The sequence below is a fragment of the Pelodiscus sinensis genome, chromosome 3 (genome assembly GCF_049634645.1).
Source record: "Pelodiscus sinensis isolate JC-2024 chromosome 3, ASM4963464v1, whole genome shotgun sequence".
NCBI classification, from domain to species: Eukaryota; Metazoa; Chordata; order Testudines; family Trionychidae; genus Pelodiscus; species Pelodiscus sinensis.
In genome coordinates, this window is record NC_134713.1 from 115,538,485 (window position 1) to 115,563,091 (window position 24,607).

Here is a 24,607-nt window from a genome sequence, read left to right on the forward strand (position 1 = left end):
GACAGCTTAATCTTTAAAGAGCTCTGTCTATGTATATATATACTTAAACAAAGGACCACATCCAGGTACAATTTTTACCCCTTTCTGTGCCTCTCGACTCCAGCGTGTCAGGCCAGGGCCGGTCTCTCAATTCCTAGGAAAGACGAATACAAGGTGGGCGTCCCCTTGGAACCTCGGGAGATCAAACACCTAACCCGACCAGCAGATAGATGGTAGATTGACACTCAGAGAAAATGCGCTGCTGGACCTATCTTTATACCCCTGGAGGCCCGTATTCTCTTTTTTATCTAAGATGCTGAATTGTACTGGTCCGTTTTGTGGCGCCAGTTCTTACAAGCAAGTTTCAAGTTAATTTACACTTGCAAGAGAGATAACTAAATTGTGAGCACTAGACATTTTTTTTTACTGGGCGAGAGATTCCTCCCCCCCGCGGATGGATGTGTGTTCGTATCAATATGGGTTTGAGTCAAGGGCACTCCTTGGCAGCCTCTTGGTCAGCAATTGGCTTATCTCTGTTTACAGCCATTCACGGTCACACAGCCTGGGCTTTCTGCTCTGTGTGCCCTGGATGCTCCAGGCAAGCAAAAATGGATGTTACAAGGGGGGTTCCTGTCTGGCTACACCTCCATGTATTGCTCCTGGTCCCAGCACATTGCTACCCTTCTCTCTGAGGCCCTACCGACCCACCTCTCCCTTCCTCCCACATTGCCCAGGGGCTTGACAATTCTGTTGGCTCCCCTACCCCAGGCCAGAATTCTCACTTGCATCTAAATCCCTTCCCAGACCCTGCACCCCCTCCCATTGTGTGTATGGATAGGAAAGAACATTACCTATATATTCAGTTTCCACTCTTTAGACTCTTGTCCAGTCTCCTTGCTCAGTAAGTCTCAGTGTCCCTGTTCCAGCCTCTTCCCGCACTATTTCACCTCTGGTTTCATTCTTCCTCCCAGTCTCCTCATACACTTTGTTTTCTTCTAAACCTTCCCTGGTTTCCTATCTCAGTCTCTTTGACCAACAAATTCCATGTCTTCTTCACCTCAGCTCCATGTCAGAGATGTCTTTCCTCCACCTTCCCCATGTCCTGTCCATTGGTTCTTGTCCATTTAGTCACTGTTTTCACCCCTTCTCCTTGCACCTCATCCAATTTCTATGTACCCTTCCTGGCAAGCTGTCTCCCTGCAATCCCCACTCCCATTTTCCTCACTGGCACTCAGTCTCCTTGTGCAACCAGTCTCATTCTCCCTTATTACAGAACTGCCTAAGAGGAGCAAAAGTTAATGCAAATGAGCACTGCACCTCCTGAACATTTCTTTTCCTTCCTTAGTCATTGAGCCTGCAAAAATTACTAGAGTACTTGAGCTGTAGTATCAACCCTGAACAAGTGAAGATTGAAGGAAGTAACTAGCTTTAAATTGGCCACTGCTTGGCTTATAAATAAATATTGCCTGGTAAAATCTCTGGCTCTTGTGCACTGACCATTTGTGAGACTGTTATGGGAAAATGATCTCATCATTTTATACTCCAGTGGGTGTGTTCTCTCTTTTGCTATTTTCAAGGAGATAAGGGGTTAATTTTGCACTGCCTTTCTTCCTTCACTGATGGCTACATTTTGGAGTGGCCAATCACAAAAAAATGGATAATTGAAGTAGCAGAGAGTGGTATTAGTTCTGATACTTGCAATGTCTGAGAGTGCTGATTTTTAGTGAGCTAAACTATATATTCCTTCCTAGATGAAAAAAAAAATTTTTCCTTTGATGTCGACACCTGCGCGTCCAGACTACCGCGCTGAGCCGACAAACAGCTGATCAGCTGTTTGTCGGTTCAGCGTGGCAGCGATGTAAATTTAAATGAAGCGGCGATTATTTAAATCACCGCTTCATTTTCCTATGCCTGGTAGCCTAATCTACATGCCTCTGGCGACAGAGGCATGTAGTCTAGACGTATCCTATAATTCCTCTTCCCCTGCACCCCTTAAAGCTGCAGCCACAGGGGAAAGGGCATATGGCAGGAAGCTGGTCCTCACAGTTTCCAGCCACACTGCAGCAGCCACAACAGCTCAGTGGGCCAGCATGGCTGACCCCAGAGCTCCCCAAGAGCCTTCCCCCTCTCCCAGGAAGCACTCTAATGGCTCCCAGGAGCCTGCCAGGTCGTTGAAGAGGCCAGGCAATTGGGGCACAGATCCTGGCCCTCATTGAGTTGTGGGGCAAGGAGGAAAACCTCCAGGATCTCTGCTCCAGACGGCATAACACTGACATGTGCAGCTGCGTGGCCGATAGTATGGCCACCAAGGGCTACATCCAGACCCAGAAACAGGTCCGGATGAAAGTGCAAGAGCTCTAACAGGGCTACACCAGGGCAAGAGAGCGCAGCTCTTGCTCAGGGGTAGAACCACACTCCTACCCCTATTACCAAGACCTGCACCACATCCTGTGGGAAGGTATAGCCTCTTCCCCACCCCTGCTGGTTGACTTGGGGCTGGAGACTGCTGTCATCGTGTGCCTTGGAGCCAAAGCTGGTGAGGAGAAGGACGAAGAGGAGGAGGAGCAGGAGGACCCCGATGCAGCCAGCACCGTCACCTTGCTGACCCTGGAGCCGGTACCCAACGACTTAGATGTGTCCCGGGCATCCTCCAAGGCCGGGGAGGGAACATCAGGTGAGAGAACTTATTTTTCTCACACAGACAGGGTGGATGTGGCAAGCAGTGAGGGGCTGGGGTGCGCTTCTCACTTGGCCTTCTCAGACTGGGGAATCACGCTGCAGTCCATGCATGTGAACACCTGAACACCCCTGGGCTCCTGCTTAAAGGGCCTGGGGAGGCTGGCCACACTTCAGACACCCATGTGGGACATTGTCCCACCACAAGCCACTGCTAGAAGGAGACTGAGGACAAGGACACACACACACACACACTTTGGAGAGCCACACACAGCACATAGGCATGCCTGCATGCTCAAGGCAGCACCTGCTCCTGGGGACAGGCGCTGCTAGGTGTAAGTGTATCTACTGCTCACCCCCCACTCCCTACACCCTTACCCCTTCTCCCACAGCAGCCAGAGATACAAGTTCTCTCCCCTTAGGATGCCACCACTGCCGGAGCTGGCCTGTGTGCAGCACCGAGGCAAGCTCATTCAGTCCAAGGCCCTCCTTCCACCCACAGGATCCTAGTGTGATTGGCAACTTCCCATGCCTGCTTGTCTCCGGGACGCGGGGCGGGGTGAAGCATGCTCCTCTGTGGACATCTGGGCCTCTGTAAGAAAGGGCTTGCTGTCTAGGCCACACTCGGTCTTGCTCCCAGGACATCACCTTCATGTTACCCAAGAACTGTCAGTCTCAGCTCACAGATGAGGGCAAGGCTTCAGGGACAATGTCTCCAGGGTTGACTGACCATCTCTCTTTATTCTCCCCAGCTGACCAGCTGTGAGAAGGGGGAAAGGGGGCAACACAACCTGAGGCAGCCATCCGACACCATAGGAGCTGCAGGCGCTGGACTACGCAGGAAGAACTGATGCAGGAAACTCCATGCACAAGACATTGGTCCAGGAGGACATGTAGTGGTGGAGAGAGAGCTGGACGGAGTTGCTGAAGCAGGGACGCAATACGTGTGCAACTGCACAGGCTCTTCTTGTCCACCTGGAGCTGGCTCCTGCTCCTGCTGCCGCTCCTACCCCAGTTCCAATTCCTGGTCCTGCTCCTCCCCCATGCCAGTCCCTACCCGTCCTCCCATGTCTGGCCCTGCTCCAGCCTCCCTCTTGCTTCTCCCCCTCGCCTCCCCGCCAACCTCGTGGTTGCCGAAGTCCCTGCACACGAAGTGGAGGAGCCATGCGCCACTCCTAGCCCCAGCCCTGAGCCTCTCCTCCCCACTTCTCCCCCTTTCATCTCCCTCCTACCCCTCAAAGGTTCTCATTCTCCCTCCCCATTTCAAGGTTCTTTCCCTGGTCTCTCCCAAGTTACTTCTACCCCTAATAAATAAACTTTTTCCCCCAAAAACCAAACAGTTGGTTTTATTGTCTCTTCAGGGGAGAAGGGTGGAGGGGGAAAGGAGGGGTTGTTGTAGGAAAGGCAAAGAGGGACAAGGCACAAGCCCTTAGTGGAGAGACCCTGGGTAGAGTGTCACTGGGGTCCTTGTGAGAAACTCTCCCTCCGGGCCTCTCGGATGCGCACCCCCGCCTGATGGGCCTGTCGGATGGCAGCTGTGCACAGCTGTTCCAAGGCTCTGCCTTCCTGGCTGGCCTCTGCCCCACGCCCAGGTAAAAACACCTCCTCCTTCCTCTCACAGAGATTGTAGAGCACGCAATACACAGACAACACCTGGGGGATGTTCTCCTCCCTTAGGAGGCATCTGAACCTTGCCTTGAGATGCCTGAAGGCAGACTTCGCCTGCATGTGGGCCCTGCCCAGCTGGGTCCTTGCTGCAATGAAGATGTCTGGTATAGTGCTTCATAAGCTATGTCATGAGAGGGTATGCTGCATCCCCCACAACGCACAGAGGCATGTCCATGTCCCTGACCCTGATGGTGTGCTCGGGGAAGAAAGTGCTTCTGGAATAGGCTGGAGTTTCTGAAGATGTGGGTGTTGTGCGCCTTCCCAGACCACCCAATGAAGATGTTTGTAAACTGCCCGCAGTGGTCAACCAGGGCCTGAAATACCATGGAAAAATATCCCTTCTGGTTAATGTAGAGAGATGCCCGGTGGTCAGGGATGTGGGTGCCACCAGTAGTCCCCCCACAGTTGGGGAAGCCCATGGCGGCAAAGCCAGTGGTGATGGGGTCTGCGTCACCAAGGTGGATGATCCTGCACAGCAGGATGGTGTTGATGGTCCTCACCACCTGCAGAAGGAGCCAAACAAAGAAACCAGAGAATCACAAGGGTGCCAGAGCCCTTGGAAGGTCACCAAGCCCCCTCTTTCCCCCTCAACCACACCAGGAGCCACCAGGGCTGTGTGAGGGGAGAACTGCCTGGAGAAGGGGGTTTTCCCATCACCACCACCCTCACCCCCCCCTTTCCCTAGGGTTCCCCTTTCCAGCATTTCCCCCGCTCCTCGGACTGCAGCCCGAGAGCACCATACCTGCATGACAAGAGCCCCAACGGTCCACTTCCCCATACCAAACTGGTTCCGGATGGATCTGTAACTGTCCAGCGTGGCAAGCTTCCAGATAGCAATGGTGACCCACTTCTCCAGTGGGGTGGCAGGCCTCATCTGGGTATCCCGTCATGTGAGGGCAGGGGCGAGCCAGGCACACAGCTGCAAAAAGGTCTCCTTCCTCATTTGAAAATTCTGGAGCCACTGTTGGTCATTCCACTGCTCCATCATGAGCCAGTCCCGCCAGTCAGAACAGGTATCGAGCCACCAAAAACGTCAGTACACAGTGGGTGCAGCTGGAAGATCTGCGCACCCAGACAGAGGTTGAGGGTCTCCTCAAGCAGCTCAGGGTCATGTTCCTGCAGGGCCAGGAGGGCAGCCTGCAGAAACTGCTACAGAAACTGCAGCATGACAGTCAGGGTCTGTCGCGTGCCCAAAGGCAGCTCTGGCTCCATAGCTGGGAGTGCTGAGGTGTTCAATAGCAGGGCAACCAAAATACACAGTGAAAATGCTTTTCTTTCTCTTGGAGAGGTAGATAAGCAAGAGAAGAACCTGACAAACAGTTGTCGAAGGGGTTCCCTTGAAGCACGTGTCCCAGGTAGCCTCAGGCAGCAGCTCCAGGAAGTAACTGCTGACCTGATGACCTGCCTGAACTGGTTCAAGGTGGCCTTAAATGCTAGTTAGCATCCAGTCAGTGTGGACACTCTATTTCAAAATAGCTAAGTGCTATTTTGATGAGCTTTTTGTGTGTAGATGCACTATTTTGAAATAAGCTATTCTGGAAAATAAATTCCAAAATAGCTTATTCTGAAACAAGCATGCAGTGTAGATATACTCTATGTCTACGCTATAATGTTATTTTGAAATAAGTTATTTTGAAATAACAACTCCTAAAATAACTATTTCAAAATAACGCATCCACACTAAAGATGTTAAGTATCATGTAATTGACTAATCGAGTAGTCGATGCATTTTTGTATCAACTATTTGATTAGTCGATAGGGCAATGCTGCCCCTTTAAAACGCCACGGCAGCATTTCAAAGGGGGCAGCGCTGCTTGGAAAGGGGCAGCACCGCACAGCTAATCCCGGGCTCTATGTGGCACTATCCCAGGGAGCCGGGGTCAGCTGGGAGCCGGGGTCAGCTGCCCCTTTTGAAATGCAGCTGCCCTTTTGAAATGCCGCTGTGGTGTTTCAAAGGGGCAGCGTTGCACAGCTGATCCCGGGCTCTGCGCTGCGGTGCCCCTTTGAAACACCATGGCAGTATTTCAAAGGGGCAGAGCTACACAGGGGCATATGCTTATCGGATAGTCAACTAGTTGACTAGTCCTTAACATCCTTAATCCACACTACAAATCCCCATTGAAATTGCACAGATTTATATTGAAATAGCACATCCACACTCATTGTAGCATGAATCACATTTAAAGTCCCCTGGAAGCACTCCAGGGAGAGCATCAGGACAGCAGTCACTTCCTATAGCTGCTTCCTGAGGCTAGCTCAGGCTCATGCTTAAAGGGGCTCCCCTCTACAGCCGTGTCTAAGACTCTTCTTCACCTTTGCCTACCTCTTTGAGGGGAATCAAATACCACACCACGTGCTCTGGGTGTCCTTATGGTGTCCCTCCCCCCATCGCGCTCCTCCTAATGGGAACCAAAGCTGGTGCAGGGACTGGAATGTGGCACTAACATTAGCACCGCGTGTAGCCCAGCTCCAGGGCCGGCAAGTGGTCCTGCCTTGGAAGCAGCTGGGGCCAGGGCCGCAGGGACTTCTGGGGCCTGACCACAGACTCCAGCCCCACAAACTGGAAGGCAAAAGTTGGGGGAGGGCCGGAGAGGCTCGGAGAGAACTAGGAGGAAGGAGAGTACGAGAGGAAGGGGCTTGTGCTGAGGGGAGGGGGGCATGGCAGGAGAAGAGAGGGGAAGGCACCAAGGGACATGGTGGAGGAGAGACAAATGCCAGGAAGCCAAGTGGAGAGAGTGAAGAAAATGGCAGGAGGAGGAAGGGAGGTATCAGTGGTGGTGGGAAAGTGGAGGGGACAGGGTGATGCTGGGAGAAGGGTTGAAAGGAGGGGTGGGCATGAGGAAGACAGGGATGGAGCAAGTCATGTGAAGTTGTCCTCAGTACATTTTGAGTACTTATTGTTCATTTTGTGTTTTGACATATTATTTTTCCAGTGAGAGAGAGGGTAGTTAAAGTCCCCCATTATTATCAGGTCTTGTGTTTTGGATATTTCTGTTATTTGTTCTAGACATGCCTCACCTCATTTTTTTATCCCTTTTATCATTAGAAAAGCAGAAGATTAAGGTTGGAAGAGATCTTAGAAAGTCATCTAGTCTGACTCCTGGCTCAAACTAGGACTAAATTGAACTAAGTCATTCCAGAAAGGGCTTTGTCAAGCCTAGCCTTAAAAACCTCGAATGATGGAGATTCCATCATCTCCGTAGGCAATTTATTCCACTGCTTCACCATGTTCCTAATGAAATAGTTTTTCCTAATATCCAACCTAGACTTCCCCCCACTGAGAAGCATTGAGACTATTGCTTCTTGTTATGTTATCTGCCGCCACTGAGAACAGTTTAACTCCATCTTCTTCTCCCTTTTAGGGAGTTGAAGGCTGCTATCAAGTCTCCGTTCAGTCTTCTCTTCTGCAGACTAAATAAGCCCAGTTCCCTCATCTTCTCCTCATAAGTTATGCACCCTAGCCCCCTAATCATTTTCTTTGCATTCCGCTGGACTTCGTCCAGTTTGTACACCTTTTCTGTAGTGAGGAGCAATACTTCACATGTGGTCTCCACTGGAGGCAATACTCCACATGTGGTCTCATGAGTGCTGAATAGAAGGGGATAATCACATCCATTGATCTTTTGGAAATGCTCCTATTAATGCAGCCCAGTAGGCCGTAAGCCTTCTTGGCAACAAGAGTACATTATTGGCTCATATCCAGCTTCTCTGTTGGAATCCTCAGGCCCGTTTTTTGCAGAATTGTTGCTTAGATCCTCAGCCTGTAGCAGTACATGGGATTCTTCAATGCTAAGCGCAGGACTCTGCACTTGTCCTTGTTGCATTTCAGCAGATTTCTTTTGGCCTAATCTTCCAATATGTTTAAGTCACTCTGGACCCTATCCCTACCTGCTACCATATCTACCTCTCCCCACACCTTAGCATTAACTGCAAACTTGCTGAGGGTACAAACCACCCCATCATACAGATCTTTGATGAAGATGGTGAACAAAAACAGCCCTAGGACCGACCCCGAGGCACTCAGCTTGATACTGGCTGCCAACTAGACATCGAGCCATTGATCATTACCTGTTTTCTGTCCACCTTATAATCCATTCATCCAAATTATACTTCTTTAACTTGCTGGCAAGAATACTTGGGGAGATTGTATCAAAAACTTTGCTGAAGTCAAGGTATATCACATCCACTGCTTTCACCATATCCACAGAGCCAGTTGTCTCATCATAAAAGGAAATTAGGTTGATCAAGCATCACTTGCCCTTGGTGAATCCATATTGAATGTTCCTGCTCACCTTCCTCTCCTCCAAGTGTTTCAAAGTTGATTCCTTGAGGATCTATTCCATGATTTTTCCTGGGACTGAGGTGAGACTAAATGGTATGTAGTTCCCCAGATTATACTCCATCCCTTTTTTAAAGATGGGTACTACATGTGCCTCTTTTCCAGCCATGCAGGACCTCTCTGGCACCACGAATTTTCAAAGATAATGACCAGCGGCTCTGCAATCACATCAGCGAACTCTCTCGGCACCCTTGGATGCATAAGATTCAACCCCATAGACTTGTGCATGTCCAAATTTTCTAAATAGTCCATAATCTGTTTTTTAACTACTGAGGACTGCTCACCTTCTGCCCATACTCTGCTGCCTAGTGCAGCAATCTGGGAGCTGACCTTGTCTGTGAAGACTGAGGCAAAAAAGCATCAAGTACTTCAGCTTTTTCCTCATCATCTGACATCATTCCATCTTACCTTCCTCATTCAGTAAGGGTTCTACACTTTCCCTGACCTTTTTCTTGTTGCTAATATTTCTAGAAACTCTTCTTGTTATCTTTCATATCCCTTGCTAGTTGCAACTCCAAAAGTGCTTTGGCCACCCTGATTACACCCCTGAATGCACGAGCAATGTTTTTATATTCCCCCCTAGTCATCTGTCCAAGTTTCAACTTCTTGTAAGCTTCCTTTTTGTGTTCACTGAAGATTTCTCTGTTAAGCTAAGCTAGTCACTGGACTACCTCTCACCTCCTTTTGGACTTCAGAGCAAATGTATATATCCTTGTTGTGAAATGCAACACCTCTTCCCCTTTTATCCTGCCTGCCCTTTCTGAACAAGCTATGTTCCTCTATACGTACATTCCAGTAATAAGACTTATACTACCAAGTCTCTCTGATGCCAATTAAATCATAATTCAGCTTGTATGCTGATACTTCCAGTTCTTCCTATTTTTCCCCTACCCCAACATTTAATTCTCTGCTAAGATTGCCTTTTCTTATACTTACCTGTCGGCTTTTGTTTCTTCTGTCAGAATAGAAATGCCAAATTTTCAGAATATGGTCTCTGTTTACACACAGATCTCTTATATGTACACCTTTCCCATACAAATTTCATATTATAGACTCATTCCAACAATAATCCTCCAAAATGTGACCACAATATTTTTTCAGTGAAATAAAAGATTTCACAAAACGTCTTCATAAGATTGTCAGGAGATCAGAGTTTGGTGTCTGTGCCTGGCCTTATAGCCTAGTGGTGCCTCGTGCCTTATAGCCCAGCGTTATGCCTCGTGAAACGAGGTTTACCGGAGCGGTCGACAAAGGCTTCCCTTGTCGACTGATCCGCGTCTAGACTGCTGCGCTGTGCCGGATCAGCTGATTGTCGACACAGTGTGGCCACCATTTTTATTTTAATGAAGAGGGGATTATTTAAATCCCCGCTTCATTGACTATGTCAGGTAAACTACTTTACATGGCTCCGTCGACGGAGCCATGTAGTCTAGACACACCCTAAGGGCACGTCAACGGAGCCATGTAGATTAGGGTTGTAGGCAAAGGGAAATGAAGCGGCAGAGTGGAAATGAACCGGCACACGCAGGAGAGTGACCCTTTTATACCATGTCATGCAGTGTTGAGAGTCAGTGGCTGGAAGCAGAGGAACCCAGGTCCTTCCTGCTGCAACAGATTCTAACCCAGGGCCCAATGAAACACTAATGCAAAATATATTGCACAGGAGGCCAGAACTCCTATGCTTGCTCTCTGGGCCACTTTCTGTCCTGGCTTTGGTTCCTCTGGTAATGCCACAGGTTCATTTCTGAGTTCACCAGAGTGTTCTGTTTGCAGTCTGGAAGGTTTTCTTCTTTCAGTTGGGCATCCTTACCATCCTCTGCAATTGAAGGTACGGTGGTGGGACCAAATTCTGGCACCTTGGCATCCCAGCAGCTTATTCACAGGAACCTGTATTGTACAACTACTGTCCTGCTCTGTGCACCCATCCTAGAATATGCTGAACTACTCCCTTTTGAGTACAAGCTCCATTGTGAGTATGCCCATTGGAGCAGCTGGGCCCAGAACTACTACTTAACCTTTATGTCTCACAGTGAAGATTGGACGCCCCATCACAAAGATACTGTGATCAAACTGCATTGTTATGCTCATACATAGAGAACCTGTAGGAAATAAATTTAGTAAAGCAATTAAGAGTCTGATCTTGAGTCCTTGCTCTGAGGTATTGAGCTTGCTCAATGTCTGTTAAAGGAGAATGGGAATTCAGTACTTCTCAGGAATGTGCTATGTCTTAACTTTGCTTCTTGGAAGTTAACAACTTTTTCCCTATCACTGAAATTTTGTTGCCTTGTTGAAAGTCCTTACATAAAATAAAAGGAAAATCTTAAACTATCTTCTTCTTTAGTTGGTTACACTGTATTCACACATGCCCCCTAAAAGTGGTGTTACAAATGGATGGAATCTTAAGTTGATTAAATATGGCTTTTCATTGAAAACAAATGTGCAACTGGAGTTGTATTTTTAATATGTTTCATTAATTAGTGATAATGTATTTTTTCTGAATTTTATGCTTGTCATATACTAAGTGGAAGAATCAAACATATTTTAATTTAAAATCTCCATTCAATCCTTAAATGCCCTTGATTAATAAAAATACATGTGACAGCAAAGTATAGCTCTGCTTTTAAGCTGTTAAGAACATAAAATGATTATAGCCTGCAGTAAATGTTATTATGGCTCTAAGATGTTTCCTGAGGGATCAAGCAATCTTCTTCACTTTTCTTAAGACTGACCCTATCACCTTGAAAACAGACATGAAGGAGAGCTGCAAATGCTAGACCACTGTCAGGTCAACTTGTCGTAGCACTGACAGGTCTCTGATATAAAACCCAATTTACTGTTTAAGAAGCACATCCATTATCCTTCTGATTTTAAAATAGAACATACATCAGCAAAATGATAAAAGAAAGTGCTTAAGAATTATGAAAGTCAAGGACTATTTTATAACAGAAAGTCACAACCTTTTTTGCATATCATTGATTAAAATTACACCGAAACTTAATGTTCATTTGTGTCTTGTTCTCTTTTAGAAAGTTAATAGTTTGCATCAGTTTGAAGTTCAGTAATTGTAACTCTACATGTACTATTCTGTCATCTGGATAAATCATACAGCATATAGAGTTTCCTATTATCAGGATTTTAGTTTTTGTTTTTTTGGTTTTAATTTTGGCATTGATTTTCAAACACATTAATTACTCATTTTTGGGTGTAAGAATCATTTTTATCAGATTTGAAAAATTGTTCTCCTAAAATTATTGCAAAACCTGTTTCCCCAGGAAGCCTCTTATGCATGTTGATAAGATCCCAATGAGTTCCCTATATTAACAGCTTGCTAACCCCTCTGTATTTCACATTTTTGAGTACTGAAAAATGGTAAGTTTGGGGTGTATTTGGTGGAAATTTAAACAAAACTATTTTCATGTTTTTCTTCAATGACTTTTGTCACTTTAAACCTAAAACAAGACACTCTATTTATATAATAATCTCAGGGTACGTCTACACTGTGCTACTATTTTGGGATACCAGAGGTATCCCGAAATAGCTTCCCTGCATCTACACAAGCCACCTGTTATTTTGAAATATTTTTTGAAATAACAGGCACGCTATTTCGTCATCCCTGTAAACCTTGCTGCAAGAGGGTTAAGGGATGGCTCAAAATAGTGTGATTTTGAAATTTGGTGCTGTATAGATGCACCAAATTTCAAAATAAGCTATTTTGAAATAGATTCAAAATAAGATATGAAATTTGCATAGCACAAATTGTGTATCTTATTTCGAGTGTAGGGTGCTTTGTAGATGCATCCTTAGACATCTGTGAGCAAAACTGCTTACATTTTTGGGCCAGGTATTTGCAAAAATGTCCATATGGGACATTATTGTGACCTTGAGTTGTGGAAATGAAGTTTATGGAATTTTACTTTAATTTTTTTTTTGGCTCTCTGGCTTGTTTGCTGATATAGGATTAGTGATCTGACAAGTAGTATTTCATCTTGCAAAACATGCAGGCAACAGTCACCCGCTTAGAGCATAATTTTTACCTTAAAACTTAGTTGGTGAAAATGTATTGTTGGAGTCGAAATTTGTTTTGTCTCCCTGATTTTCTTATACAATTTGTCCAGTTTGCATGTAATATGGTATTTATTTTTCTAACTACTAGTTCCACAAACTTACCCTGGGTTCTGACAATCAAGCTGGGTTCTTTTGATCCTTCATGTTCATTCTGCACATGGGATGAGCATTGCTGAGCTTTAGAAACCTGCTAAAAAGGCTGACCCTATTGAAGCAGTCCCTATGACATTTAGCTGTTCCAATGTGAAGATGTAGGGGTAGTGCAATCCCCCATCCCTTGTTTTCCCTTTCTTTCTGCAATAAACTATGAACATAGGGACTTTTACTCTATGTCTGGAGAGATTTGGCTATTTTATTCAACTGAGAATTTCTTGTTGACTTGTTAATTAGGACATTTTAAAAACATTTTAGATAGACTGGGGTGTTGCTAGTATAATTAGTAGGAAGCATCTGCACAATTTAGAACAAAGGTGGGTAATAATTTTTGCAGGAGGGGCAAGCCAAGAATTTTGGTAAGTGGTCACAGGTCACACTTTTCTGTTATATTAATGGAGGGGGTGAAGGGTCTGGGAGTGAGTTTGGTTCCAAGAGTGGGTTCTCACCTGGGTCGGGGGTTGGCATGCGGAAGGGAATGTAAGTTGCAGGCTCTGGGCCTGGCCAGGAATCACTTACCATAGGTGGCTTCCAGCTGGCAGCGCAGTGGGACATTCAGGCAGGAGGCTGCCTGCATGCCATGGTGGCCCCATACCACTCAAAGCATCTGGCTGCTGTTGGCAAATGTGTATCTGCATGCCTCTTGCTGGGAGTAGGGTGGAGTAGAGGATCTTTGCACTCTGCCTAAGCCCACAAGTATTGCCCTTGCAGTTCCCATTGTCCAGATTCTGGCAAATGGGAGCTGTGAGGATGGTGGGAGCAGCATGTGGGAGACCTGCTCCCCACCTTCCCATCAAGGGGAATGCAGAGACATGCTTGCTAGCAGCAGTCAGCCACTTCCAGGAATGGTGTTGCTGGGACCACAGCAGGCAGATAGCACTGGTCCACCACAAGTAATGTGTAGCACTCTCATCTTTGCATACATAACTGAAGATTCCACTTTATGCATTTGATGATGTCAGCTCCAGCCCATGAAAGCTAATGCCCAAATACATTTTGTTAGACTTTAAGGTATCACAGGACTCCTCATTGTTTTTGCTAAAAACAGACACAGCTTCCCTTCTGAAACTTGTCAGCCAGAGCTAAGACAGCATTCCGTCATCAGCCTCTGTAATGTTTCCAGTATAACAATTTGTAGGGCTACTATCTGGAGTGCTATTCAAATATTTACACAACATTCCTCTCTTGACTTGGCATCTGGACTTGATGCTAATCCTGGGAGGCAATTCCGCTGTTCCAGTTTTAATAAAACTCTTTAGCTCACCTTCTGGGTGATAGTTTTTGTTTCTTTGAGAATGTTGTTTCTCTATATTTGGAGTACTGACCAGACTATCTGTCCCTGTTCCTTACATTTCTGTTCTCCAGAGGACTCTGAGGCTGTGTCTAGACTACATGCCTCTGTCATCAGAGGCATGTAGATTAGACACATAGGCAAAGGCAAATGAAGCCGCGATTTAAATAATCGCGGCTTCATTTAAATTTACATGGCTGCCGCGCTGAGCCGACAAACAGCTGATCAGCTGTTTGTCCGCTCAGCGCGCTAGTCTGGACGCTTCCCTGCCGACATCAAAGCCCTTTGTCGGCAGCCCCGTTATTCCTCGTGGGATGAGGTTTACCGGGGCTGCCGACAAAGGGTTTTGATGTCGGCAGGGGAGCGTCCAGACTAGCGCGCTGAGCGGACAAACAGCTGATCAGCTGTTTGTCGGCTCAGCGCGGCAGCCATGTAAATTTAAATGAAGCCGCGATCATTTAAATCATGGCTTCATTTGCCTTTGCCAAAATAACAAATCTACATGGCTCCGTCGACAGAGCCATGTAGTTTAGACGTACCCAGAGTTGGGGGTGGGAGGATGACAATTAGAAAAAAAAACCTTTTTAATTCTAAATGACTGAGCAAATTTGATATGGAAATCAGTGAGATTCTGGATTAAACCAAAGGTCCATTGTATGGCCATAATGAAACCCCATTATGCCATTTTTATGGAGTCACTTTATAGAATAGAACAACTTTAAGATTGTCAAGATTTTATTTTCTGTTATTGTACACTTCCAGAAATAATACAGACCTGAGACAGAATGCAATAAACAAAATAGTAGTGTTTTGACCATTTTTTAAAGTTATTTTTTATTATTTCTATTGTGTGTAACCCTGCTGACAGACTTTTAAGGTAAGTAATTGCGGTCTGGATCCCTAGCAAGTGAGCTGTTTAACAATATAAGGTTCTGAAATCCTGTTTGTGAAGATAGAGGATTATTTTGTATACTATGGCTTTAGTGCCATTAGCCACCTTCAGCTTCTGAGTTTTGCAGTTTTAGAAAGCACTAGTCAATGTCCTAATGGCTGTTGTCTATTGTACAAGGGGGGCCCCCACTGACCCCCGTTTCGGGGTCCTCTGACCACGTCCCGTGGGGGCTTGATCCCCATGCAATGTCTAGTCTTCCCGCTTTCAAGACGGGGGATGTGGGTTGTCGGTCGTGCCTCGTGCAACCGCACGGCCGATCACTAGCTCGCACGTTTCTCCCCCCCTTACGGAGGGGGGAGGGAAAGGGGGGCCCGGGCCCGCCCTCACTCACGGGCCCCAGCCCAGGGCCCTAAGGACACGGAGGTATTTAGCTCCGGTCCGGCTGACGGGGCTCCATGCCGAAACGCGTCAGCCCGCCAGCTCCAATGAGCTCTGCCCTGGGCTGCTTCCTTTCCCTCCTCAGGAGCCCTTCCTCCCTCGCCTCGTGGCGGTCACCTTGGGCTCGTCCGTCAGGCTGGCGTTTGAGCGTCCGTATGTCCACCACTTACTCTGGGCTGGCCCCCCAGCCCCGAGGATTGTCGTGGCCGGACTCACAGGGGGGTGGTTTCGCTCCGACCTCCGCCTCTTTGGCGACAAGCCCCCTCACGGCTGCCGCCCGACTCCTCTCTCTCTCCCTCTTGAGCGGACGGGGGTCCATCTTAAATCCCCCGCCGGGCGGCCGCCTTTGCTCACGTCACCAGGCGGGCGCCTCCCCTATCGCCCATCCTGTCTCCCCATTGGCCGGCTCCCCTGTCACTCCAGGCGGGGAAATGCCGCCCCCGCTACCGCCGCGTCGGCCGCCACGGCGCTACCGCTTCGGGGGGGGGGGGCGGCCGGCTTTCCCTGCCCCGGCGCGGCCCGCGTGCACGGCGCGCAACCCCGGCAGGGCCCCCCCCTTACCCCCAGGAATGCCTGCTCGGCGGTGCCCCAGGGACGGGCGGGGGACGCTCCGTCACATCTATCATTTAGCAATTTGATGAACAGAATGAGTTCTTGCACATGTTTGAATGGTAGAAAGCATAGAAACATATAGGGCCCTTTTTCTCCTTGGTACCTGGTCTTGGATCTAAAATGAATTCCACAATGACTGGATCTTAAGGTAAATAAAACAAGTCTGGTCATGCATTTTGGACATTGGCTCAGTATTTTTTAACCAAATGTTAACTATTTGAACAGAGCGTGTAACCACTTCCAACTCCCACAAAATGACAGCCATTGATTAAAATTGTTCAGGTAAGGATCAGAATTTGTTCCAAGTAAGGCAGAACTAGTGAGATCACTGTCATTCTTTATTATGCTGTGAAGTAACTAATTGAAATAAAACCGAATGAATTAGCAAACACAGGGGCTTGGAAGTAGAGTCTTGAATAAAGAATGAACCATGAACCTGAGTATTTAAATGTTATATGTTCATCTGTTAAGAATCTCTCAGACATTCAGAAGTCAGAGAGGCATATAATTTTCAGGATTTACTTTTAAATTGTCAAATGCCATCTCCACACTAAATATTCTATACATTAGGGATCCTTGTGAGGATCAGAGGGAAGAAATCTGGTCTGTGCATTACTCATGGATTAGGCCTGGCTACTGGTTGCAGCTTAGGTTGCTTTTTTTAAGTCTTTAGTCCAAGGGTTGGGAACCTCAGACCTGGGGGCCGGATGTAGCCCCATCTTGCCAAAATCCACCCCCTCAGGGCTCTGCCCTAGCATTGGAGAGCCCATGCTGGCGCTCCAGCCCTCTCCCCATTGCCATCCTTCCAAGGGGCTTGAGTACACACAGTCTTCCATCTTGGGTCCCCAAGGCTCTGGAGTGAAAGGGGAATGTGGAGAATGTTTTTCTCAGTTGGGGGCTGCTTCGCTGAGGGTTTTTGGTTTTGTTTGATCACTACCCGTTAAGCCTGACAGTCTAGCCAGCTTTCTGTGCACCTTACAGTCCATTTATCCAATCCATACTTCCTTAACTTGCTGGCAAGAATACTGTGGGAGACCGTATCAAAAGCTTTGCTAAAGTCAAGGTGCTGGCCTCCCCATATCCAAAAAGCCAAGTTATCTTGTAATAGAAGGCAAACAGGTTGGTCAGGCATGAATTGCTCTTGGTGAATCCATGTTGACGGTTCCTGATCACTTTCCTCTCTTCCAAGTGCTTCAAAATGGATTCTTTGAGGATCCCTTCCATGATTTTTCCAGAGACTGAGGTAAGGCTGACTGGCCTGTAGTTCCCTAGATTGTCCTTCTTCCCTTTTAAAAAGATGGGCACTACATTTGCCTTTTTCCAGTCATTTGGGACTTTTCCTGATCTTCATTTGTTTTCAAAGATAATGGCCAATGGCTCTGCAATGACATTTGCTAATTCCCTCAGTATCCTTGGATGCATTAAATCTGGACCCATGGATTTGTGTATGTGTAGGCTTTCTAAATAATAGGCTGTTCTCAGTAGTGATGGATGGCAGAACAAGGAGCAATGGTCTCAAGTTACAGTGGGGGAAGTCTAGGTTAGATATTAGGAAAAACTATTTCACTAGGAGGGTGGGGAAGCACCAGAATGGGTTACCTAGGGAGGTGGTGGAATCTCTATCCCTAGAGGTTTATAAGTCCCTGCTTGTCAAAGCCCTGGCTGGGATGGTTTAGTTGGGGGTTGGTCTTTCTGTGGGCAGGGGCTGGATTCGATGACCTCCTGAGGTCTCTTCCAGCCCTAGGATTATATGATGCCTGTAGAAACCTTTCACATCTCTTTCTAGCTGCAATTCCAATTTTTGTGCTTTGGCCGTCCTGATTACACCCCTGCATGCTTGAGCAATATGTTTATATCCTCCCTAATCATCTGTCCAATTTTCCACTTCTTGTAAGCTTCCACCAATGGTTTGACTTTCTTCAAAACTTGGCAGCAAATATGTACTTCTTAATATTAATTTATCTATATTACTGTATTGTACTTCCCTGATTTTTTGGAAAGTAGTCAGGATCCTTTGTGCCTTGTTTCTATAATTCTTTGTATTTATGCCAAACCTTAGCTGAACTGTAGCTGAACCTAGTATGAGCTTTTGCTGAAACTTAGCTTGTTATCAGTGATGATTTGGTTATCCTATTACTCTGGCCCATTTACTTTTTAGATAATGTGTCCAGATGGCCAGAAAGGGACTACTTGTGAGATGCACAAGTTTCTGTGATTGATAATAATATATTGGGGGGATGCTTTTACCTTATCAGAGACTAATGTTTACAGATGTTTTCTGTCATAATGACTTGTTTATAGGTATCTTTAGCCTATCAATTAGATAAACAAGATAAAATGAAAAGGGCTCATGGGTCAACGCATCATTTTTTCCCTCTTTTTCTATAAACATGCACAGTATATAAGGAGGAAAGTTGGGAGTGAAGTGAGATCCAACGTAACTTCTCCATATTGGTTTGGTATTCATAACCTTCCTTTTTTTACTGCAGTGTATTGATCTTTGACTAATAAACTTTGATTAATAAATTTCAATTGAGTCTGCTTATTTAACATCTGCTATTATATTTGTTATTAACATTTGAACCCATTAATTTAATTTAAACGATTTGAATAGATTATAGTAAGTTTGGGGCCTGAAATAGGTTGCCAATTTCAAATTTAATTTTAAATATTTTTGTAATCTGGTTTTAATTTAATTTTAAAAATCCAATTATTTTATTTTATTTTATTTTATTTAAATATCAATTTTTATCCCTCATGCTACTAGTAATAGTAAGGGAAAATGTTTGGTGTTCATTGTGTAATATTTGTAAACAGAACATAACTTACCACTGACCAGTTACTGAGCATGAAACAAAAATAATGAGTACACTTACAATTTTAGCATGAATTGTTTTGAAATTATTTAAAATCTTTAAAATTTAGGAAAATATTAAGTGTTTATGGGGAAGGCCAAGAGCCCACCTACTCTCCTCCTTTTTTTATCCTGAGCAAACAGTATTGTTGACATATATGACATTTCCTCCAGTTTAACAGGATTTTGGCATAAACATAAGAATGGATATTCTGAGGCAGACCAGTGGTAGTGGTTGATAGTGGCTGGTGCCAGACACTTTAGAGGGAATGTGCAAGCAAGAGGCAAGAGGCAACATCCCCTGTTGTTCAATCACAGCTTCTGGCAAGAGAGCATCTATCATATAAATAACCACAAATAATTTTGTATTTTATGGATGCTAATCACACTTATAAAGTAAACATCTAACTTGTGTAATGCTTTCCATTTTTGCTTACTTTACAAACACTAACAAATTAATCTTCATTGTAACCATATGGGGCAGATTACACAGAGCATTTGAGAACAGATATTGTTTAGAAAATATTTTCAGCTTTAATTGTGTAATCTTGTATAATTTCAGATAGGTTACGTCTAGACTACATCCCTCTTTTGGCAGAGGGATGTAAATGAATCACTTCAAAAGTGCAAATGAAGCCAAGATTTAAATATCCCGCACTTCAGTTGCATAATCACGTAATGGTGCTCTTTCGAAAAAGCGCTATTTCGAAATTGAAACCTCAGTCTAGACACAGTTCTTTCGAAAATGCTTTTCGAAAGAGCCCATTACGTGATATTTAAATCCCGGCTTCATTTGCACTTTCAAAATGCTTCGTTTACATCCCTCTGCCGACAGGGATGTAGCCTAGACACACCCTCATAGAGGAAAAACAATAAAAATGATAAAACCTGATAATGGTCAGACTTGGGGAATACAGTGCAAAACATGCATTATAATTTTTAAGTTTATTATTCTATATTGTCCAAAGATTCCACTTATAATAGTTTATGGAATTACTCACAGTACACAAAGTTAAGCAGGTGCTACGTCACTATCAGAGGTCCATTGTACAAATGTACCTGACTCTATCCCTGACCAGAACAGCTTGCATTCAAAGCCCCAGTTGTGCAAAGACGTAGCACCTGCTTAACTTTGTGTACTGTGAGTAATTCCATAAACTATTATAAGACCCATAGCATGTGAAGTTGTATGCATATAATTTTGCAGGATTGAGCCTTGTATAGAGCCATAAATAGTAATATAGTGCTATATATAGTATAAGCAGGGTTGCCAACTTTCTAATTGCATTAAACCAAACACACTTTCCCTGCCCCTTTACCAAGGCCCTACCACTGCCCTGCATTCTGTCTGAGGCCATTTTGAGTCAAGGTGATTCTGCCCCACTCTATTAGGCTGTGTCTAAACTACATCTCTTTCTCAAAAAAAGGATGTAAATTAGACACTTCGAAATTGCCCGCACTTCATTTGCATAATGGCGGCCGCAAGTTTTTTTGAACAGGGGCTTTTTTACTCATTTTTTCAAGTGTACAGGATCTTTCGAAAAAGGGTTTTATTTTTGAACGATCCCCATTTAAACAGCAATTTTTCTTTCGAAAAGACCCTTTTTGAAAAAAAACACGTCTGCCATTATGCAAATAAAGCGCAGGAAATTTAAGTCCCGGCTTCATTTGCAATTTTGAAGTGTCTAATTTACATCCCTTTTTTGAGAAAAGGGATGTAATCTAGACGCACCCTTACAGTCCACTGCAAATCAGCCTAATAAAGGCAGTATTTAATCCTGAAGGATGTCTGCACCTGGAAGGTCAATGAAGGAACTATTCTGGAATAAGAGTGCCTTTTTCTGACTTAGTGGATTGAAGCTCATATCACAGTGTTCTACCAAAATAATTATTTCAGCATAGCTATTCCAACACATTACTAAGTGTAGAAGTGCTTTCTGTATTTAAGCCAAAACCCATTGACATTAATGTGAGTGTGATGGGGTGGACTAGGCCCAAAGCCCCTTGCTGCAGGGTGCAGGCTTTGCTGCACCCTACCCCAGGGAGAAGGGCAGAAAAGAAGTCCTCCAGGCAGACTAGAGTGGCGGCTTCTGCTGCAGCTAATCAGGAATGAGCAAGCTCTTATAAAAGAAGCTACTGGGCCAGGGTCGGGCAGTTCCTTACTGGAGCTTGAACCAGGCAGACTTAGGGACTGACTGGGAGGATAGCAGCAATTCAGACAGCTCCGAGTGGGAGCTGGACTTCAGATCTGGTTGAAACCCAGGTCCAATGGCTAAAGACTAGCTGTTAATAGACTACAACAACTTGCAGAACCCTGGGCAGGATGCAGGGAGAACTGGACCGCAAATCCCCAAGAGAAAGCTGGATAGAACATCTTCCTGGGGAACATCTTTCCCCACTTTCCTGAAGTTATCCTTCATGTAACTGAGTAACTCTTCAATCATATCACTAACTTTAGCATGAAGCAGAATCAGTAAATGTTTCCTAGCACTCTTCTGTATAGTCTTTGTCTTATCTCATCTGTCTTGTTCCTATCTCTTTCACATTTTGTCTGGGTCATAGATGGACCAAGATGTGTTAGCTGCTATTCAGTAAACAATAAAATCACATGCTCTTCATCATCTCTTATGGCTCAGTTTCAGTTATTTATTTAATTTCAGTTCCTTTAAAGTGCATATTACAAACATTGTAGAACTGTGCTTTCACAACATTCAGACTCTCAAACCAAGGATAAAAATGTACAAACTTGACTGCCAGTATAACCACCAAGATTAAATCTCTTTCAGTCACTAATAACATCAGAACTTTATCTATTTTTTAATTAAAATTATGTAATAAAATATCAGAAAAAAAGCTGTTGAGGTGTCTGTTAATAAATAAATCATTAATAGCAGGTACTCCTGTTTCTTTTTAAGCATTTGCTCACTTTATTTGTATTGCAGAGATCTTTCATCTATGACATCTTTCACTTAAGAACCCTGGTATTTATGAGATCGTCAGTTCTTTTCATAACATTCCTTTTGTGTTGGTCTTTTGATTACTGGTGAGGCTACAGTCTGTTTTTGGTATGATCTAAATTAGATCATCCTCTAACTTGTCAAGGACAGGCTATCTATTTGACTGGCTTGTTTGAATGGCTCTGTATTCATTTCTGGTGAGGACTTGGAAAACAAATATCAAATATGTCTCAAGTGCTTTTGCAGTTCATTGAGGTGAAATCTGGGATGAGGCTGGCACTTTATGGAAATTTGATTTATACCCAGTCTTTCTTGTTGGTGTTCTTGCTACGGTATGTTAGAGGAGAGCATACTGGATCATCCAACAGCATTTGTAAGTTTAGTAAATGTGTATGTCATAAACCATATCTCAGTCACATTATAAGTAATAATCTACCACAGTACTATAGTAAATACTTTGTATCTGTAGAATGTTCTTTATCTTATAGTGACGATGAAGGTTCCACATTTCACTTCAGTTGGTATATTGGGAGAGAGGAGAATCCATGCCCAAGAGCCTACATTCTTGAATCCACTAAGGACACTTTGTACCACATGCAGCACAGAATGGCAACGAAGTAACCATAGATGGCCTGGGTGAATTCGTACTGTGGATTTCTCTATACTGTAATTAAAAACCTACAGTTGGCCAATGCTCGCTGACTCGGGATTCCAAGGTTCCAGCTAAGCAGCTACTTAATTGTGGTGTAGACATTTATGCTGGAGCCCAGTCTCTAGGACTGGCGGGTAAGTAAGGCTGCAACATGACCCTGAAGGTCTACTCAATTAAACAGCCCTGTGAACCACACTCATTACTCAGCACTTCTGTGGATGACTAATTGCAGTGCAGGAATACCTTGTGAAATTGCCCACTGTTGGAGATCTGGCAAAGGCAACTATTCCATCTCTTCTCCTAGACACCCCTTTACCTCTGGCATAAGAAGACAGGGTGTGGCATGATGTGGTGTGAAACAGTTAGAAAGGGGTTTGGAGATGGTGGAGCAGAGCTTAGCTATTTTGGTGTAACTCAGAGCAGCCCCTCTGTAGCCCTAACCTTCATCAGGGCAGGACATCTGTGAATCAGAAAGCTGCATGTATCTCCTTGCCACAACTCCTCACCATTCTGTCTGAGCATTGTTCCATGAATTGAGAATAAAACTCAAGTTGTGAAGATGGTTCAGACTGATGTGCAACATGTGGCTACACACTCAATTTTCTACATCAAATTTGTAATTTTATTAGGCCCTGATTTAAACAGCAACACTTGTAGCAACTCCAAAGAATAAGTACATAGAAAGGTGATGTGAACATGAGACATTAATAAGTTCTGTATAGTCTTCTGATGTTTTGTTGAAATCTCCTATTTGTCAAATTACTTTATTAGTTTGTTCAATCGACACTTCTGGTCAGTACATTTAATGTTTTACATCTGCAAAATCAGTGGGTAAAAGCAGTAAAAGCCAGTACTGTTTGTAGTCATGTGTGCACAGGAGATACAAACCATATCCAATCAAATATCATTTCAGTCTTCTGCTAGTGCCATACAGTCTTCTATTGCAATTATTTGACACTGTAGTCTTAAATCCTGCTTTTTTAAAAGATTTAGTCTGTATCTTAGGTCAAAACACCTAAAAGCAACACAAGTTGTATGATAGTTGCTGAATTCAGAGTTCATAACAACCATCTTGAACTGTGAAGAAAATTTTGTGGCTTTGTAATTCCTGAAAATGTTAGGAGAGTTTCAAAGCAATACCAACCCATATACAAGAAAAGAAGAAATAAAATAATTTTATTGCTTCTGAAAAAAGACATTTTTTATATTGCCTTTCTAGTGTGGCACATAAGCTTTCATTGTGTTTTGACATCAGGAAACCCATAAAACCAGGCTTTTTGGTATGGACCAAAAATATATTTGTTATGGTAAATGTCAACCTGCACAAATCTTTGCATTGCAAAAAGACTCAAGAGAACCATGTTAAAATTTTTAATAGTTTTATTTTAGGCTCATTAATTACATTCATCAGGAGAAGTAAAATGTGCCATAATGGAAAAGGGCAAAGATATATGTGTGTAAAATACAGTAAAAGTACCACACAAATTAAGCCATATATTTATAAATCTATTTCCTATTCAGTAATATGGTTGCTTAAGTTTTACTTACTTAGTGCAGAAGTAGTTGCAAGATCAATGGAGAAGTACAGATGATTAATAATGTGTAATATAGAACCTTTTCTCCTTAAACATCTTGTTTTGATTGTAGAGGTAGTCCATCCACATCGAAGATGACATTTGAGCCATATTAGTGGCACAGTCCTTGAGAAGATTATGTTGCTAATGTCTATGCTCTATTTGTTCTATAGATGAGTACAGAATTTTATTCACCAGGGTTGGGAATTTGATACCTTTCCCAAGAATTCAACTCAGTTAGGCTAAGTCTACACTGCAGGCTTCTTGCGCAAAAACTTGTGGAGTGTCTACACTGCACACGCGTTCTTGCACAAGTAAATTTACAGTAAAGTGTCAGAAGAGAAGGCTTCTTGCGCAAGACTTATTCCTCTCCCCCTGAGGAATAAGCCCTCTTGCACAAGAGCATGTGTGCAAGAAGGCAGCGTGGATGGGCAACAGGGGTTTCTTGTGCAAGAAA

The 24,607-nt window shown here is 44.4% G+C and overlaps 1 protein-coding gene and 1 long non-coding RNA gene across 7 annotated transcripts in view; both read left to right on the forward strand.

The window, feature by feature from the left end:
- Positions 1 to 24,607, forward strand: part of PACRG (parkin coregulated) — a 486,879-nt gene that overhangs the window by 55,318 nt on the left and 406,954 nt on the right. The gene's annotated exons all lie outside the window — the stretch shown is intronic.
- On the forward strand, positions 22,015 to 22,618 carry LOC142827942 (uncharacterized). 2 transcript variants are annotated; one of them, XR_012902753.1, is made up of 2 exons: positions 22,015 to 22,121; positions 22,413 to 22,618. It is a non-coding gene; the product is annotated as an uncharacterized LOC142827942 (long non-coding RNA). The 2 variants fall into 2 exon arrangements; XR_012902754.1 differs by lacking the exon at positions 22,015 to 22,121 and adding an exon at positions 22,132 to 22,256.